This window comes from Haliotis asinina, chromosome 14 (genome assembly GCF_037392515.1).
Source record: "Haliotis asinina isolate JCU_RB_2024 chromosome 14, JCU_Hal_asi_v2, whole genome shotgun sequence".
NCBI lineage: Eukaryota > Metazoa > Mollusca > Gastropoda > Lepetellida > Haliotidae > Haliotis > Haliotis asinina.
In genome coordinates, this window is record NC_090293.1 from 24,470,887 (window position 1) to 24,483,678 (window position 12,792).

Sequence of the window (12,792 nt, forward strand, 5' to 3'; positions counted from 1 at the left end):
GTGGATGAACCAAGTATTTACAATTGTATTTATACACGCTTACTTCAAAACTGAAAGAAGGTTTACGGGTAATGAACAACGCAGTTCATGGTTACAAAATGTAAGTACAAGGCAAGTACACTTGTTGATAGGGAAACACCCGCTTATCACAGGGCCTGGGGATTAATAAATACTTATAGAATATGTATAGTGTATGTTTAGTAATATCAACATGATCTTTCCTGTAATAATTAGACATTCCATAATTCTTTTTACTTTGAATATATCCAGTGTATTTAAAGATAGGGTGAAAATCAGTCATTATAATTCTATAGGGGATTGCCCTGACTGAAACGCCTTATAAATATGCATCAGGCATTACAGTAAATAGTTTGATCTCTTATATAAAAACACAGGGACTAAGTACACAACCCTGTCTGCGGAACAATATGCAGCCGCCCTTCTGACAATAGTCCCACAATGCGCTGACTACACCTTAACTTGTAATGCAAATACATGTAGCTAGACTGGTTTTATCTTCTCAGCGTGAGCTGGCATACATTTAATGACAACAATGAACAGATAATAGGGTATGGTTTATCACCCGTCTGTTGATACAGAGTGGCATTAGATTCATCGACCAGTAAAATAATCTTTGCTAAACTGATATGTACTGTGTAAACTTTAACATTACCAACCTGTTCAATATCTCATTATAACCAAATAAAATTCAGTTGAAAGGGTTGAAAATATCATTATGAATTTGAAAGGTATTTGAAGTTTAAAGAATATTAAGTAACTCCAAAAAGGCAAACATTACCTTGAAAAAACATGCATTTTATGATAAAGCGGTACATTTCTGTATAAGCAATAAAACAAATGATGCTTGGTTTGTAAGTGTTAATGTTTGGGTTTCATATTATGTCAAACAGTATCTAGAGTGTTAACCAAATAAAATTAAGAGTTCATGTAAGTACTTCCATTTCAAAGTTACGGGAAAAATGCAAACAACATGAAAATGCTGAAAAAATCTGAGTATGGTACACTGTAGGCGTGAAGAGTCGACACACCGGCCTTATACAGACGCTCCCTAAACCCGGTTAGCCAGATTCTTGGCTACAGACCCTATGTTCTGATGGGCATACATGGGATAACAGGAGTACCTTAGCATAGCGCCGTAACTATAGAACTGTCACGTTGTCTGGTCTATTCACATGGCCTCTATCAACATGTTGTCTACGCATTCCTCTATATAAAAGAATCTCAATATTACTCAACATTACACATAGCGTGTGTTATGCTATCAACATATATAGTAAAGGCATTCTTTTATATCCTTGCAAGACGCCTGACATCTATGATTACACGATGTCATTTAGGAAGTGGTCAAATGCAACATATCTGACATCTGTCTGTACACAATCTCATGACCCCTTCCAGGTGTAAAGGAACACACCTACAGACCAGTTACCCTCATTCTGTATCATTACCCCTCAGCTTCTGCAGCCTATCCACATTCCCTTCTCAAGGATATGAGCACACACAAATACAGCGTGGTATCAACATGGCTAAGTTATGTAGAAGTGGAATATATTACCTTACAGAGACAAAACCGATGCCCGTATTGTATTCACAAAGTATAAAGCTGAACATAATAACTATTATATATAATAACTGGCTATAATAACTGAATAATAAACGATATACAGTATGGTTCAAAATTATTGAGAATAGCTAAAGCATTTCATATTATTAAACGAGAACAAATCAGATAAAACTGAATGTATTGTGAAAGTGAACTGACCTTTTCATGTTGTGTAGGTAACAATTTAATATTTTATCAAGTCTCCTTGAGCTTCACGGCACAGTCTAAGACGGGTAGGCATACTTCCTATCAGAGAGGTTAGTGTCTCGTGAGTTATGCTGTCCCAGTATCGGACCACTTCTCTCTTCATGTCTTCAATTTTTGTCAACCCCTTTTGATTCACACATTCCTTCATCACCCCCCAAATGTTCTCAATGAGATTTAAGTCAGGACTATATGCAGGAAATGGTAATACAGTCACATTTTTCTCCTGAAACCACTGCTTGGCATGTTTTGCGGTGTGTTTAGGATCATTATCTTGCTGCAAAATCCAGTCATTTCCATAAAACACATGTGCACTTGGAAGGAGAAAATTATCTAATATGTTAGTGTAGCGTTGACTTGTCAGATTTCCCTCAAACACACACTGCGGGGTCGTTCCTAATAAGGATATCCCTCCCCATACATGAAACTTTGGGCTGTATTTAGGTCGTCGATACAACGGTGCTGACGCAGACTTTGTCCATATTTTCACATTATTGGGATATACCCATATTGAGCTTTCATCAGTAAAAATCACATTTTCCCTGTCAAAGTTTTCATGAGCCAAACACCACTCAACACGCCTGTCTTTATGTTCTTGTTTCATGAGAGGAGAAGGAATTCCAGTCTTTTTCTCCCATCCAAGATCAATCAAATTTCTTCTAACTGTAGATTTTGATACAACTGTTGATCCCCTTTCTATCATTTCATACCTGATGTTGGAGATGCTTGCCCTTTGCTTTTTAGACGCTAAAATTCCCAGCCGGACGCGATCTGAGAAGTCCAATTTTCTGGGTCTCCCTGCTCCTTTCTGGTGCCCCAAATCCTTTCCCTCTTTAAAATTCTTCCTAATCCTATACACAGTAGAAAGAGGAGTTCCTGTTCTCTCTGCCAATGTATTTACATCATCAATTCCTTGATTATACAACTCAAAAATCAACCTTCTTTTATCTTCAGCAGACATTGTTGACAGTGCTGAGGAAAATGACGTCTGCTACAAATTCAGGGGAGGTAACTCTAATTGTACTATACTCAGTAGGCAAAGATGAGTTACCTCCCTTATACCATTACTTAGTTTTAAGTATCAGTGAATCAGTTGAGGTGATAGGATAGCTCAAAGTAAGAAGAAAAATTCTCAATAATTATGAACCAGACTATATAGTGCTGTGTTATTCTCTGCCAATGATGTTTTGGTTCCTGTCTACTTTGAGAAGATGCCCAGTTAACTGTAATTCTATTTGGAAACGTTATTTCAAGCTGTCTAATATATGGGAGGTGACAATTTAATTCGAGGGATTCTTTGAGTTACCGTAAGCAAATTATTACTTCATAGTATACGAAACTTGTTTCAGAGACTCTTTGCAGTCTATTCCAATAGGATCAAGTGAATAGGTGATGAACAGGTATATCATTTTAAATGCAACTGGAATTGAAAATACACATTTCTTAAATGTATGGGCAAATTGGTGTTGAGCATGATGTGAAAGAGTGGATGTTCCACTAAAGGCTTTGCCATGGAACCTTTCTACAATCTAAGCCTCACCTGACCTCCAGCAATGGTATGACTCCGGATGAGGGTGGGTACCTTCTTCCTCTTGGACATGTGTCTGGTGGAGACGGAAGTCCTCAATGGGAGCCTGTCACCCCTACCAATGGAACCCATATTCAGACTTCTATGTTCACCTTGATTCAGGTCAGACTTTCTGTAGATGCAGACTCCAGTGTTCCTCTGGTGGCTGGTCAAACTCTGTGTATATTCAGACTACAATGCTCCTCTGGATTCTGATCAGACACTCTGTATCTTCAGACTCCAAACTTCCGCTAGATTCTGATCAGATTCTCTGTATATTCATATTTTCATGTTCCCCTGGATTCTGGTCAGTCACCATGTATGTTCTATGTTCAGATAGCAATGTTCCTCTGCTGGAGTGAACGTATGCCCTCAGTTCGTTATCTCCAGAAGCTGTCCGCTAGTAAGTCATTGTCCCCAGGCATCTGAGTGTACCATGGCTAGATGGTAATCCCTTAGGACGATACTCTGTATTGATTAGTTCTCTGGTTTACTTCATTATCTCTGATTTACAACCATGGGACGTATACCTTACAAGGCAAGGACAATAATCTCCGCTTTATATGTCCAGTTATAAGGTGTGTGGTGTTGAAATCAATGTTTCAGAACGGTCCAAGGTTGGTCGGATTCAAAATAGGGATCCTGTTTTCTGGTAAAATGGTGCCATCGGATGTATGGCGTTGGACTTTATTTCACAAACCTTTGTGATGAAATAATGTGCATCCAATGTTTTCACGAAGTATCCAGTTCGTGTTGACATTCGGTGTCGGAATCACTGTTTCAGAAACCGCGTATGATAGCACGTGTCCAAAGTTCCTATGAAGTCCTCAGTAAGTGTTGTCACTGTATAGTATATGTGATCGCCTGTAGAGTGGTATGGTAAAACGGGTTATCGCTAAGATCGTAACTCGCAGCCACGAAAAACATGAAGTCACTGTGATTTAATTCCTCACAACACTACCTTCCAATAGTTTTACAGAGCTCTTCATAGTGTACATGCAAAGTGGTTAACAATTTCCTTAACGAACATGACATTGCTAGCGACTGACCTCACAGGAACACGTGTGACACTGACCACATCAGTCGACTGTGCTCCCACAGTAGATATAAGTAAGTCAATACCTTCAAACAACACGCGATAAGTCAGTTGTACACCCATCGTGTACAAGACAGCGGTCTGTCAATCGGCTCAGCAGAGCGTCTCATTGGGACTTGATCGAAAAACAAATACAGCTCGCCTCCTCGTCACCTGTAGGCCTGGCGTGTTTAGACTCGAGGGGGTTGGGGAGGTGGGGAAAGGCATTGTTACCAGGTTGTGCCCACGCATTGTGGAGGCTTGGAACCGGCTTTTCAAGGCGCTTTGACGTGGTTACGTTATATACTCTTCACAAAAAGTTGCGGATCATGAACAACATGCATGCAAAGGATTGAAACAAAGATAAATGTTGAAAAAAACACTGTTCAAGTACGTAGATAAGTTTTTACACTGTCTTTAGCAATAATAAAGCAATATCGTGGAGAGGGACACCAAAGTGGGCTTCATAGACTGTACTGGCGATACCCAGTATGATGAGCGGACGCTTTAACCACTAGACAACCCCAGAGTCCCTATCATGATAATTCAATAGCGTTTGTGTCTGTAAAGAGTAACCCATGGGTATGTCATTCCTGATGTTGAGGCTTTCAAGGAACATCGTTAAATATGTGTATGCTTTACAGCTGTGAGTTCCTGATTTCATTCATTGTTGGTGATAGTGTTAGGTGTTGTGGCGTCTGCCATGTGAGAAAAGTCTGGGTGCGTTTGTCAGAGTGAGTGAGTATGTTTCACGCCGCGTTTAGAATATTCCAGCAATATCACCGCTGGGGACACAAAGAATTGACTTCACACATTGTATACCCATGTGGAGAATCGGACCAGTATATGACGTAGATGTAGATGCTTGTTCAAAGGCAAAGCCTCCCGAGCCAACGACAAAGGGTCGATTGATGTGACAATAGACCCACAAGTTCAGACATCTGATTTTGGTGCAAAATGTCATCAGGCTACAGGAATACAGGTTATGGGTCAGATCTGAAAGTGTCAGTATGCTGTTCAACCCCATGGTCCACGTCAATGACGCACACGACTTCAAAATTAATCTCAACGTGACATGTTTTCAAATGAATCCCTATTGTCTTTGCTTTTGCATGAAATGCGTTATTGTGTCGACGTCGAAATGAACGTCAAGAATTTGACATCCTGAGACATCATGGCAGATTTGTCGGTGAGTGAGCTATGGTGTTGACTGACATATCTATGACCGATCGGACCCTTTGCCATTTAGTTCAAGAAAGGGTCACTGATTATTATGACGGGGCCAACATAATGACAACCTTTGTTGGCCCTCTTACAAGGAGTGAGTGTCGACGTTTTATTTTTCTGGACAAAAAGTCTCTGCGCGTCAATGCCCAACACAACATCCATTTAATTCGATAGACAGCAAGGAGCATGACCTTTCTCGTGCAACACGGCTGGAACGTGTTGTGCTAGGCCGCCAATAAGTTGGGCTGGCGCTGCAAGAAGAGTGGAATCGACTCCTTCAAATCGCCAAACAGATTCACAAGCAGTAATGCTCGAGGAAATACTGATATTACGATACTGATCCCAAAACGTCAATTTTGACATTTCCCATTTCTTGCAAATTGCTGGTTATCGTAACATCTACTGTCATATTTAACTCACAGTTGTAGTTTTCTTTCATTGCGTTCACAATAATCATGCAATATGTATTGCGAAAACATTATGTCTCTTACAATTTTAGAAACAGTATGTTATTAAGAGTGCCCCCTCCTTTTTGCAAGGAGTTTTCACGTCGAAGAAAAGGTGAGTGAGTGAGTAAAAATTTGAAACATAAACCTGCACAGTGAGGCTATGTCGATGCAGTGTGTCGAGCTGTTTCATTTTACACTGAGGTTATTTAGTGTGTCAAGGTATCGTCTTGAAGCATGTATGGAGGTAACTATGTGACGTGTCCAATGTTAGTGCTGAGGTAGAGTGTCCTTTTATTTGATGTTTATGTTTTAAAGATGGGGATGGCATTAAATTACCTTAAGTCAGTCATATATGAAACCCCATTGCCCATTGATGGACGTTTACATAGAACATACGTGACGAGGTAACAAACTGGGGTCGTTTCAACTCGTATTAGCTGAAGTGAGTTGCGTTGAGGTGAGGTGATCACTGTCCAGATTAGCTGATTACTGAAACGCGCGATTCCAGTTTGAGTGGGTGAGTGAGTGTGTCAAGTTTTACGCCGTTTATAGTTATATTCCAGCATTATCACGGCGAGGGACACCAGAAATGGGCTTCAAATTGTACTCATGTGGGGAATCGAACCCGAGTCTTATATGTGACGAGCGAACGCTTTAACCACTAGGCTACATCCCCCACCCACCACCTTCCACCAGAGCCCCCAGCAACCTTATAACAGGCCTTCAGCAACCCATGCTTGCCACTAAAGGCGACTATGCTTGTCGGAAACGGCGACTAACGGGATCGGGTGGTCAGGCTCGCTGACTTGGTCGACATTGGTTCCCAATTGCGCAGATCGATGCTCCTGCTGCTAATCACTGGATTGTCTGTTCCAGACTTGATTATTTACAGACCGCAGCCATATAGCTGGATAATGCTGAGTGCGGCGTAAAACTGAACTCACTCATTCACAACATCACCTCCAAATATCCGATATTGTGTATTTGTATTTCAACATCGATTAAATATACCAGTGTAAGATCTCAAATCTCTGATACCCTACACGCTGTATGCCACATGCAATGCCCAATGAAACACTATCTTCCTCATTACTGATGAAATATAATACAAACACCTCCATGTGGTGGATCATTCAAACGCACTAATAACTGTACATTTGAAATATACACTCGTATATCCATTGTTCATTTCAAATGAACAGAATTTATAGGTCTGTGTACGCATGTTTATTTCTGACACGTCAGTTCAGACAACAGAGAGCCTGCCACGCATGGCCACATATCAACAAAGGAGCGACGTGGGCAGTGGTAACCGTTGCCGGAATACGAGGGTTAAACACACGTGCAAAGTACACGGTTTCGCTCCGTCACCGACTGGGTTGTTTATAGCATAACAGGGTGACAGGTGAGGCGAATTACATGTAAACCTCGACTGCAGTGACATTAGAAAATTCAAAACTATTGAATTTCAGATAGGTTCCAGCATGTCTGTTGTAAAGGTATGTCACCTAGTTGGAGGTGTATGTCGTTTGGGTCTTTTTATTTCATCCCCAGGGAGAATATTTTTATGATCGTTTAAGGGAATATAAATCACATTTAGAAAATATATCTGGCGCATATTTGGTACAGAGTACATTTACAGTGAAGTACGTTTATAAGAGCTCCCTCATACCAGGTGAGTGAGTGAGTTAGGTTTTTCGTCGCTTTTAGAAATAGTCTAGCAATATTAGAAATGGGCTTCACACATTGCACCCATGTGCGGAATCGAACCCGGGTCTTCGGTGTGACGAGCGAATGTTTTAGTAACCAGTCTATCCCCGCTCATAACGAACAGACAGATATAACGAACATTTATTTATTTATTTATTTATTTATTTATTTATTTATTTTGGGCGTTGTTTTTGGTTTGTTATGGGTTTTTTAGCTGTTACACTTGTATATTTTGGTGTAAATACGTATCTCGTACATGTAAAAGCAATTTGGTATGATCTCCTGTTGTGTGCACACACTACGTGACAGCGTCTCTCTGGATATTCCTGATGTGTTGATGTGGATGCCCGTGTGTGTTTGGGTCTCTGTGTGACTGCATATCTGGGTATGTGTTTGGGTGTCTGAATGTGGGTGTCTTGATGTGTGTCTGGATGTCTGAATGTGTGACTGCATATCTGGGTATGTGTTTGGGTGTCTGAATGTGGGTGTCTTGGTGTGTGTCTGACTGTGTGACTGCATATCTGAGTATGTATTTGGGTGTCTGAATGTGGGTGTCTTGATGTGTGTCTGGGTGTCTTATTGTGTGACTACGTATCTGAGTATGTGCTTGGGTGTCTGAATGTGGGTGTGTTGATGTGTGTCTGGGTGTCTGAATGTATGACTGCATATCTGGGTATGTGTTTGGGTGTCTGAATGTGGGTGTCTTGGTGTGTGTCTGGGTGTCTGAATGTGTGACTGCATATCTGGGTATGTGTTTGGGTGTGTGAATATGGGCGTCTTGATGTCTCCGATGGACTCTGAGTGAGTGATTAGATATCTGCGTGTGTGTTTTAATGTCGTGATGGATGCCTGAACGTGTACACCTGGATGTCTGTTTTGTTGTATGAATGGATTCATGGATTATTATCTCAGGGTATTACGTATGTCTGGATGTCTGAATACATCACATTACGACGTGTCCGCTTCACGTCAGAGGCCAGACCGGAAGTGAGGCAGTCCTTAACGAGTGTAACACCTTGGTAAATCTCACTGTGATGACGATGACAAACCTAGACAAATCGAATCACAAATCAGCCGATCTGGACAAAGCTGACCACTCAAACTGGACCGCTCCTGCCCCAATGTGGATACCAGAAAATACGTCCTTGATACAAAGGTTCCAAGGACAACGTAACTGAAGACAAACAAGAAGATATGAACCAGCGAATACATTCCTTTCCTCATGGTGAGTGAGTGAGTTAGTATGGTACACGCCGTTCTTAGCAATATTCCAGCAATATCACGGCGGACGACACCAGAAGTGGACTTCACACATTGTACCCATGTGGGGAATCGAACCCGGGTCTTCGGCGCGACGTGCAGGCGCTTTGACCACCCGGCCAATTTGTCAATACCATGGCCGGTTACACCATAACCTTGAAGAAAATTAAAACAGGCCTCCGTGTGACTTGCAAAACTCTTCACCGCAGAAGCGATCTATTGACCGTCTGTGAGGCGCCACTCCACTGTATACGAGTCTATGTTAGTGTGATGGTAGTGGTTATGGGAAATGTGGAAAATGCACTCAACAACGTGTTAAACCTCAGTTATCGGGTATCCCGGAGACTGATAAGTAAATGATCCCACTTGAGATTAGAAGTACTTGTGTGTTCTTGTTTAACACGACATATGTAAATATACACAGAAATATGACCCTGCGTATGTGTTTAGTTTGCCCCTTGGCTGTGTGACAACGTGGAGTGTTTTTGTATTAGTCTTGATATTTATTCCACCACACTCAAAAATGCATACAATAGTTTTGTTAGCATCACAGGGCAATACTAGTATTTAGAATATATCGTCATGACCTGGAAATAACAAGGCCTGGCTCAGCCAAACTAAGGGTGGATATAATGAGCATCTACTGAGTGAGGACACGCATACTTACTGTATCTAACAAAACAGAAACTAGGTAGTATTGATATTAGTTGTTGTGGTAGCAGTAGCAGTGATGGTTGTATCGGTTGTACTTTAGCATTTGCACATGTACCCATGTGGTGAATCGAACCCGGGTCTTCAGCGTGACGAGCGAACGCTTCAACAATCAGGCCACTCCAGCGCCCTAGGAGGAAGAAGAGGAACAGCAGCGGCACAAAAGGAAGTAGTAGTCTGTCAAAGATGTTACTGGTATATGCATTGACCGCAAATGACCACGTCAACACTATTCCGTTCCAGAGGAAGGTCCGGGACAGAGAATAGGCCTTCAGCAACGCATGATTGTCATAAACAGGCAACTATGCTTGTCGTAAGAAGTGACTAATGGCGTCAGGTGGTTAAGCTTGCGGACTTGGTTGGCACATGTCATCGGTTCTCAATTGCGCACATCAATGCTCATGCTGTTGATCACTGAACTGTCTGGTCCAGACTCGATTTTTTACAGACCGCCGCCATATAGCCGGAATATTGCTGAGTGCGGCGTAAAACTAAACTCACTCACTCACTCACTCGATGGGAACTGGACATCATTCTACTACCACTCGTTTAGCATCGATTTTCACTTTTGTCCTGCAAGGGAAATGACAGGCGTAGTATTGCAGTTAAACCGGGTAATCAGCTTTGTGTTCAAGAAAAACCCAAAAAGGGTATTGAACATCGACGTTTCCAGTTTAATGAAACCCATAAGTACCGAACTTGTTTGGATGACAGTTAGAGGTTGGTGTGATGAACAACATGGAGGGTTCTATGGATACACAACTTTATTATTAATGAGCGACGTTTGGGCGTAGCTACTACACCTTTATGAAGAAGGTGATAGCTACTAACATCCTTATCAAGCAAGTGATCACTTGCTTGATAACGGTGTTATTAGCAACACCCAAACGTTGCTCTTATTAACATTAAAGAAGTTGTATATCCACAGAACTCTCCCGTTTACCCATAACTACTTGTTTGATTCTGACAGACCAAGAGCCACCATGATGCCCCTAATCAAGGGAGATAACTCTCAACTACTAGAGTAAAGACCACTAAATCTACAGTTACAGTCTGCGTGATGCTATGCCTGCGCCTGCGCCTGTCGTGTTGAAGTGATGTCTGCGTACATGTAATAGTCTATGGAAGTACTTCCGATATCCACAGAGTCATAAAGAAAGACCTAGGAACAAAGTCACCCTCTCATCTGATCCTAGTGTCAATACATACCAACTGGGACGGGTAGTGACAATCCTGTAAGAGCTGGTATTACAACTGATATCATACCACTCTAGTCCTGATAGAGCATACATATATTGATTTGTGTCTTACGTATTTGTCAGCAAACAGTCTCAGTCCTTCAGTCTACCGCAATGATGTATATAACTAGAAGATTAAATTGCAGTACACATGTAAATGTCTAGGGTCATTATTTACCTATGGCACATATCGAGAGAGTCTTTTTCCTATCGTACCGTGTATGGACGAGTGAATCTGGCCTGTCGCAAAAGAATTAGAGAGTAGGGACTGTCCTACAATACATGAACGAGTGAGTTGGGACAATCCCAAGACAGATCAACGAGTCAGCGGGTCTTACTTCTGGCACAGATGGACAAGCAAGTCTAACCACGCTGGTTCATCTTTTGTAGGAACTAACGGGATCGGTTGGTCAGGCTAGCTGACTTGGTTGACATATGTCATCGGTTCCCAATTGCGCAGACAGATGCTCATGTTATTGATCACTGGGGTATTTTCCATCTTCATGGGACGCTACTGCCTTCGGGGGTGTTTGCGAGGGTACGAATCACAGCTTTTGCCCTAAAAGTTTATTAAATAACCATTGAAACTCTCCTGAAATCTGGTGAAAATAATCTGTGCATCACCTCTACCAACACCCCCACCCCATCCGCTCCCATTTCCTAAAAAGCTGTATTAATACGTGCGATGTTTCGGTGTAATTACTAGTACTGTTATCAAGCAAACACCGTTATTATCGTCTTTTGTCATGAGTGGCGTACCCAGGACAGAAATGAAGTGTAGGCACAACTGGACATAGTAACATATTTAAGCAATGACAAAATAGCTCTTTCAGCAAGTTATTATTCTATTTGGCCATGAAATATTATGTACCAGCTGATTCATCTTTTATCAAAATATATGTAACAAACTTAGCATACAGTTTACCATCCTCGATATTTCCACTATACCCTGGATTCATCTACGTGTCGATAAATCTATTACCTCACTTGGCTGGCTTTTTAGCCAATCGGGTGTCTAGTTAAGCGAACCAGTCACAACTCACCTTCGCTTTCTAAAGTATCTAAACAGTAAACTTGGCAACACAAACCATGCAGAGGTTACTTGAAAGAGGCAGGAGTTTCAAATATTTGTCTGTATGATTTCCAAAAATCTGAGCCGCACTGCGAACAAACCTTCGCAGCTGCAACCGTTATCTTTGTTGACACTGGCAATATCGGTTGAAACTGCGGCTTAGCTGATTGGTTATTGTCAGGATGCGAAACAAGCCAAGGGAGGTAATAAATTTTAAGCCGCAGATGCATCCAGGGGACAGTGAAGATTCATTGGAACGTATACCCTGAAGATATCGAGGATGACAGTTTACATGCATATAGAAAAATCTGTAGACAAGCGCTAGTTATATGAGCTGAGGCCATTATTAAACGAAGTGTAGCATGTAGTGAATGCATATTGAATACCAGAATGCCAGCTCCTGATTACTTTAGATATAAACATAATTTCAACACATGACAACTATATGTATCAATAAGAAAAGAAATTCTAAATTCCGAGGAGTAAATTTCTTATGTACAGTTTTAAATTAAATCCATGCGCCTTGTCTTCCGAGCAGCTTAATTACACCCTCTGTGTTTGGTGGCATGTCTCTACGGTCATGGTAAGAGCAAGTGACGACATAACCATCACCCATAGTGAACCGAAGGTATGTCTTGATCTTCTTCATTGCGTT

General features: G+C 41.4%; 1 protein-coding gene across 1 annotated transcript in view; it reads right to left on the bottom strand.

The window, feature by feature from the left end:
• Nucleotides 1–12,792, bottom strand: part of LOC137262284 (tetraspanin-8-like) — a 133,744-nt gene that overhangs the window by 36,124 nt on the left and 84,828 nt on the right. The gene's annotated exons all lie outside the window — the stretch shown is intronic.